This window comes from Phocoena phocoena, chromosome 4, assembly GCF_963924675.1.
Source record: "Phocoena phocoena chromosome 4, mPhoPho1.1, whole genome shotgun sequence".
NCBI lineage: Eukaryota > Metazoa > Chordata > Mammalia > Artiodactyla > Phocoenidae > Phocoena > Phocoena phocoena.
Window position 1 is genome coordinate 144,348,307 of NC_089222.1, and position 7,724 is coordinate 144,356,030.

Genomic DNA, 7,724 nt, shown 5'->3' on the forward strand with positions numbered 1-7,724 from the left:
GTGAGCCAGTGGCTCTAGTGGGCTCTGATGCTGCATGACCAGGTCTGGGTCAGCCCTGGGCTGAGGAGGACTGGCCTGTTGGGCACAATCTCCGAAGCAAACAGAAGACCCTGTACCTTTTGATGACACATTTAAGATCATTTAAAAATCTAAATGGAGTAACTGGACTTCTCTGGTGACGCAGTGGTTAAGAATCTGGCTGGCAATGCAGGAGACACGGGTTCGAGCCCTGGTCCGGGAAGATCCCACATGCCACGGAATGGCTAAGCCCGTGTGCCACAACTACTGAGCCTGTGCTCCACAACAAGAGAAGCCACCGCAATGAGAAGCCGGTGCACCGCAACAAAGAGTAGCCCCCGCTCGCCGCAACTAGAGAAAGCCCGCGCGCAGCAACGAAGATCCAATGCAGCCAATAAATAAATAAAATAAAATTTAAATGGAGTAACTATGGTTCAGGCAACCAAAATGGAGCTGGTTGGCCATTGTGGGTGTGGCTTCAGAAACATTCCTGCATCACTGAGAACTTGAATTTTCGAACTCTATGAAACTCAAGCACACCACAAACCATTTCCAAAACAAAAGCTGCCGGCAGCTGCCACCGGCAACCTTGTCGTTTAAAAGTCCCCCCATTCCTCAACTGTGCGATCGTCTGGAACCCCAGCCAATTATTTTTTTAAGATGATTTGAGTTTTTTTACCTAGTGATCTATTTATTTATTTATGGCTGCGCTGGGTCTTCGTTGCTGCGCGCGGACTTTCTCTAGTTGTGGCGAGCGGGGGCTACTCTTTGTTGCGGTGCTCAGGCTTCTCGTTGCAGTGGCTTCTCTTGTTGCAGAGCACGGGCTCTAGGAGCATGGGTTTCAGTAGTTGTGGCACGTGGGCTCAGTAGTTGTAGCTCGCGGGCTCTAGAGCGCAGGCTCAGTAGTTGCGGTACAGGGGCTTAGTTGTTCTGCGGCACGTGGGATCTTCCCGGACCAGGGCTCGAACCCGTGTGCCCTGCATCGGCATATGGATTCTTAACCACTGTGCCACCAGGGAAGCCCCCCAACCAATTACTGTTTAACAAGCACCCTTACTTCTAGCCAGATGCAGTCCTAGTTCTTGGCAAACAAGTTTTGTAACCTTGCGGTTTGGGGACCTTACAAGCCTCACCCGTTTTGTAGTCCTGCAGAGTGCAGTTCAAGCGCTTCTTGAATCTGTGTCTCCCGGGCTGCAGTCCTAGCAAAGCCCAAATAAACGCCTCTTTATTTCAACCATGTCTCCATTCTTGGAATTCTTGGTTAGCACTCTAAAAATCCAGCTTCTACAATTAGATCAATCCCTTTTACTTGCATATATAACTTCTATAAAACTCTAGGGAGACGTTACACAAGTTCTTATCTAAAAATGTCTCACGTGTTTTTTATTTTCCAATTTTCAAGGATTCTTGAAAAATACAGATGCCTAGTCCTGACGAGTCTGTGCTAATTATCATCAGCTGCTGACAGGAGTGTCAATTACACACCTTCCTAGAGTATAATTTGGCAATATATATTAGTAATCTAAGAAAAGCTACCCTTTTACCTGTCATTCCACTTCAAGGAATCTATGCTAAGAAAGTAATGAGACAACAAGGTCCTACTGCACAGGACAGGGAACTATATTCAATATCCTGTGATAAACCGTAATGGAAAAGAATCTGAAAAAGAATATGTATAACTGAGTAACTTTACTGTACAGCGGAAATTAACACAACGTTGTAAATCAACTATACTTCAATAAAATTTTAAAAATAATAAATTGATAAATCTTTTTTAAAAAGTAACCAGAAATTCACACAAAGATTTACTTACAAGTAAGTCCAATGAAATATTTATAATACTGAAAAGCTGGAGACAACCTATCAAATAATAGAGGATTAAAGAAATTCTTGTAACTCCATATGATGGAAATAACGTAGCCATGAAAGACTACAGAGAAATACTGGAGGACACCACTGATAGCATGAAAATATGGCTGATTCACTTGGCTGTGCAAAAGAAACTAACAGAGTCATGTGAAGCAATTATACTCCAATAAAGATCTATTAAAAGAAAAAAAAGAAAAAGAAAAGATAATATTACATATACACATAGTACATTACAGTCCCAATGATTAAAATATCTAACATCAATATGTTTCTTGAGCACTTACCATGTGTCAGATACTTACCAGGTATCGTGTAAAACCAGGCAGATATGCATAGAAATAAGGCCAGAAAGCTACACACGCTCAAGATGATGGGGCTCTGAGGAGTTTTGGGTTTCTTCTTTGTAGTGTGTGTAATCTCCCCCAGCTTTCTACAACACGAGTTTCTCTTATAACTAGAGACACAGTGAATGATGTTTAAGAAACTCTGTGGGGCACAGTGCATAGAAAGAAAAGCAGCCGTTGCAGCAAAGTTAATCCTAAACCATCTAGGACAGCAAACTTTGCTTCCAGTTAGATGGCAGGAAAATCCAAACGCCCGTGCAAGATGGATTCACAGTAGAAGAGAGAATCCCCTTGCTCTCTCTCTTTTCTTTCTTGGTGAACCATTTGCCCCAAGAGGCCCCTTGAGGATCTAAAATTCTTGGGTTTTGGCCCAGATTTTGAATCTTTTCTTAATTAGAGTATCACTAGGGAGAGAGAGGAAATACTTCCCATGAAGGCTGGCTGGGAAGAGGGTAAGGCTTGAAGTTATTTCTGTGGGTGGGGACGCTGAACCGTGATAACCCCTCCCAGACTAGCACTGAAACTTAGCACACACATCCATGATCTCCTGGGGGAGGACTGTCCAGGTGGCCTGCAGCTGTCTCAGGTGGAGCCTGAGAGGCTGTCAGAGGGGTCAGCTCAGTGACCCGAAGACGGCGACACCCGGACAGCCCAGGAAAGAATCTAGGGGATTTTCTAGTGTTTTGAAGACACTAGCCCGAAGTGTTTTAAAGGTTCAGAAAATCTTGGCTATTCCCAAGATTAAGCAAAAAATAAGTAAATAACCTACTCTAATGAAAAGAAAACGAAAAAAACAAAACTTGTAACCTAGGCTTCAGTTCAGCTGTTGTCTCTTAAGACATTCTGAAACTGGGAAACATCCCAAAGACTGTTCCCAAAAGGATGGAGCAATTTTGTAAATATGGAAGGATTTCAAACTAGATTCTTCATCCCATAAAAATGGCTCCCGGAGTCCATTCGTCATGAGAGCAAGCGGACTTTTCCACCAGCTTCTGTTCCAGCAGGGCCAGGGGAATCCTGGATAAGTATCAAAGAGGAAATTCTTAGGGAACACTCACGCACGCCAGGCCCTGTTCTCAGCTCCATGTGGGCCAATTTGCTGACTCCCCATAACATCACTTGGACATGGTTACTATGATCACAGCTCTGCCTGAGGAAATGGGGAAACTGAGTCCAAGGGTTGATCTAACTTGTCACTCTGAGGTGATACGCCCGTCAGAGGTGCTGGGATCCAACCCGGGATGTGTGGCTCTGAAACCCACAATCCAGATTGGACCTCGAACCCACTGTCTTTTAATTGAGATCACACACCTGGTCTCAGGACTTAATGAAGCTCAGGGTCTTTATGTCTGGTCACAGAAAGAATTCGGTGAGAGACAAAGTGATAGGTAAGAAGTGGTTTTATTTAGAGAGATACACAATGCATAGACAGAATGCAGTCTGTCTCAAAAGGCAAGAGTGATGCCTGGGCATGGGGTCATCTGGCAAGTGAGAGCAGCCCTGGGAGAAACACTCTCGACAGACGGAGGGTGGGCCATCTCAGAAGTCGACAGACCCTGAAATATGGGGTGGTTAGTTTTTATGGGTTGGATAATTTCATAGGCTAACGAGTGGGAGGATTATTCCAACTATTTGGGGGAATGGGTGGAGATTTCCAGGAATTGGGCCACCGCCCACTTTTTGACCTTCTATGGTTGGCCTCGGACCTATCGTGGTGCCTGTAGGTGTGTCATTTAGCATACGCTAACGCATTACAGTCAGTTTAAGATGAGGCTCAAGGTCTACTGGAAGTCAAATCTTCCGCCGTCTTGGACCTAGTTGGTTCTAGGCGGGTTATGTCGAACCTCAAGGGTTATGTCATTCTTTTAGAGGTTGTGCCCTGCCCCCTTCCCTCCTGTTTCAGCTCCAGAGTCCAGAGCTCACCCTAGTGTATTAACTACGCTTTCTTAGGTTCTGTATTCTTCTTCTTTTTTTTTTTTTTGGCTGCTTTGGGTCTTCATTGCTGCACGTGGGCTTTCTCTAGTTGCGAAGAGCGGGGGCTGCTCTTCTGTGTGTGTGCGGGCTTCTCATCACGGTGGCTTCTCTCCTTGTGGAGCACGGGCTCTAGGCACGCGGGCTTCAGTAGTTGCGGTGTGTGGGCTCAGCAGATGTGGCTCGCGGGCTCTGGAGCGCAAGCTCAGTAGTTGTGGCGAACGGGCTTCGTTGCTCCACAGCATGTGGGATCTTCCCCGACCAGGGCTCGAACCTGTGTCCCCTGCATTGGCAGGCGAATTCTTAACCACTGCGCCACCAGGGAAGCCCAGGTTCTGTATTCTTGATGCTGCGGCATCTGGGCCTCGCTGAATGGGGGAGAGACCCTCCTCCCAGTGCCAGCCCATTCTTAGAGATGGCAAACGTGCCTTCCACCTGCTAACTCACCAATCCAGAGCCCAGGCTCCAAACCACTCCTCTGCCTGGCTTACATGGTGGGAGGCACTGTCTCTCTGCTGTGACCGTCCCAGGGCCAGGAACCGCACAACCAGACACAGCCCCGATGCCCCAGAGCTGGCCACAGTCATTCAAACGAGTCAATATTCAGCCTGCTTACCTGCCTCGTCTTGGCTTTCTCATAGAAACAGCAATGAAGATTCCTGCCTGGGGTTTCCCCCCCGCCCCCTTCTGCTTCCTGACCCAACCCGGTGCTTCCCCACATGGCCCTGCCTGGTGTGGCATTGTCACCCGAAAAACTGGGTTCACCTCTTGGAACGTGTGGAGTCAAAAGACACAACCAAGGCAGAGCTAGAGAGAAGGAAGGATTTATTATGACTTGCAGCAAGTAAGGAGAACACAGCGGATCTCCCCAAAGCACTGTATCCCTGAACGGCAAAACTGGGGACGTTTTAAGCTAAGGGTACATGCATATTCATGGAGGGGCTTGGGTAGAGGAGTTCAGCTTAGAACTGGGGTCAAGGCTGACAGAGTCCAAGCTTTAGCTGATTAAAGTCACGGGGGTCAGAAAAGGTACAACTGATTTATTACCTTTGCTACTGTTACGTCTCTTGCTTAATAATGCTTTGTTCCTGCATTCTTTTGTTCCATTAAGATCATTACTTGCTGAGACCTGTTCAAGGGCAAGCACTCTGACCAGGCTTTTGTTACGAAATGGTTTAGACCAAAAATGGCTTCTCTGGTGTCCAGAAAGCTGTGCCTGATTCTCTTTCTCTGGGGAACCCCCCCCCCCGCCCCGCCTGCTTACAGTATGCCCCCACCTCTTAGGAACCGTGAGTGACAAACTGTCTTTAGTGGCAAGTGTCTCCTGATCTGTCGACCTCACCCTATCAGAATAATAATACAGCCTACTTCTTTTGGGGCTGCTTTGGGTGTTTGTTGCAGCTCACAGGCTTTCTCTAGCTGCGGTGAGCGGGGCTACTCTTGGTTGCGGTGCACAGCCTTCTCATTGCGGTGGCTTCTCTTGTTGTGGAGCACGGGCTCTAGGCACGCGAGCTCGGTAGTCGTGGCTCGCGGGCTCTAGAGAACAGGCTCAGTACTTGTGGTGCTCAGGCTTAGATGGTCCGTGGCATGTGGGGATCTTCCCGGACCAGGGATCGAACCTGTGTCCCCTGCATTGGCAGGCGGATTCTTAACCACGGCGCCACCAGGGAAGTCCCTTGATCTTTTTAAAAGTTATTATTTTTATGTTTTGACCACGCTGCTGCGCAGCCTGTGGGATCTTTGTTCCCCAACCAGGGATCGAACCCGGGCCCTTGGCAGCGAAAGTGCCGTGTCCTAACCACTGGACCGCCAGGGAATCCCCTTAGCTATTATTAATCAACAATTAATTATTATTAACTATGATGTGCTTCCTCTTTAAAATCTGGATGGCTAAGACCCTGCCCCCTTCCTCACTGTCCCAGGCAGAAGCCGGGTCACTGCATCCACTGTTCTCACCAGGCTAGAGAGGTTTAAACTTGCTGACTTGGGTCACCAGAGTGACAGAATTCACTGTGTCTGCAAGGGTGAAACCCCAGAGGCAACAGGTTGGGAGTGAGAGATAAAGGGCAGGGTCATGACCACGGCGCTTGAAACCCAGCAGGACCCTGTGGGGTCCTCCCAGGCACAAATCTTTTCTGTGTCCCCCATTTCTGGTTTGTAGGAAATAGGCTTCGTTCGGCCTCCTAGACCTTCCTGAATCTCAAAGAGCAGATTCAGACAGTTGCTAATCAGGGAAGTAATGAATACAGAGACAAAGGAGGAAAATCAAGAAACTATAGTGCAGGATTGAAGCAGGATCCTGGTTTCTCCTCAAGGGACAGTACCTTTGAGTTCTTCTGCAGGAACGAAGGCCCCAACCCAGGTGGAGGATGGTAACTTCAGGCTGAGCACAAGATCCCTGGATCACCCCCACCACCAACCCCCCTTACCTCACCGCCAACCAGTCAGAAGGAAGTCACACACCCTGCAGCCCTCACCCCACATTTTGCCTGTAAAACTTCTCCTTGAAAACCAGGGGGGAGTTCAGAGTTTGAGCACCAGCCACTGTTCTCCTTGTCGGGCTCTGCAGTAAACCTTTCTCTGCGCCAAACTCCAACTTTGCCGTTTGTTTGGCCTCACTGTGCATAGGGCACAGGAACTTGCCTTCAGTAACGGGCTGGGCTCCCACCACGTGGGTTTGCCCTTGCCTGCAGGCTCTGAAAGGACATTGCACAGGGCTGGTGCAGCGCACACTGGCCAGGTGGCCAGGCCCGGAACACCCTGAGGTAGCAGGCCAGGCACGTGTCAGGGGTTGGGGAACTGGGCTCCTGGGGGTCCCCAAGGGTCTCATGGCACCGTGGAGGTGTCCGCCCCCCAGGCCTCTGCGGGGTCGTTTGGGTCCCCGCTAGCTGGGTAACTCCGCGTGGATCAGGTCTGCGTGCCCTAGGCGGGGGCGCACCCGTGGACAAGGTGGGCCTGGATCCTTGGTCCTGCGGGGCGGTCGCGGGGCTCGTGCGTCCTAGCGCTGGTCTGCGCGGTGGCCGCAGGGGCCATGGACCGCGCGGGGGTTCCAGGACCCGCAGGCCCTGGAGTGGGGACCCGGCACTGCGCGCCAAGGGGCCCTAGGGAGGGCTCTCCCGGTAACTCCCAGCCCGGCCGCCCCTCTGCTGGCACCCCTGCCCGTGCCCACTCTCTGGGAGCCGCACCAGTGCGTTTCCTCCGTGGGAGTCCTTGTCTGACCGCCTCGTACTTCAGCGGCGCCGGGAAGTGTGGGTTAGAGGCGTGGCGCAGGGCCAGGGGGCGGACCTCAGTGGAGTGAATGAATGGCCCGAGGAACCGAAGGATGAAGGCCGGACGGCGCTGCAGTGCCCTACGGGGTAAAACTGAAAGTGCACGCCGGGTTTTGGAGGGTGGCCGCCCACGTGCCAGGGGCGCTGAGTGACGTGGCTGGGTCGCCCGCGCCGGGGGTGCGGTCTGCATTTTCCCTGTCCCCCGGCAGGGGCGGGGGGGGCGGGCCCCGCACGGATGCCCCACCTCGGCCCC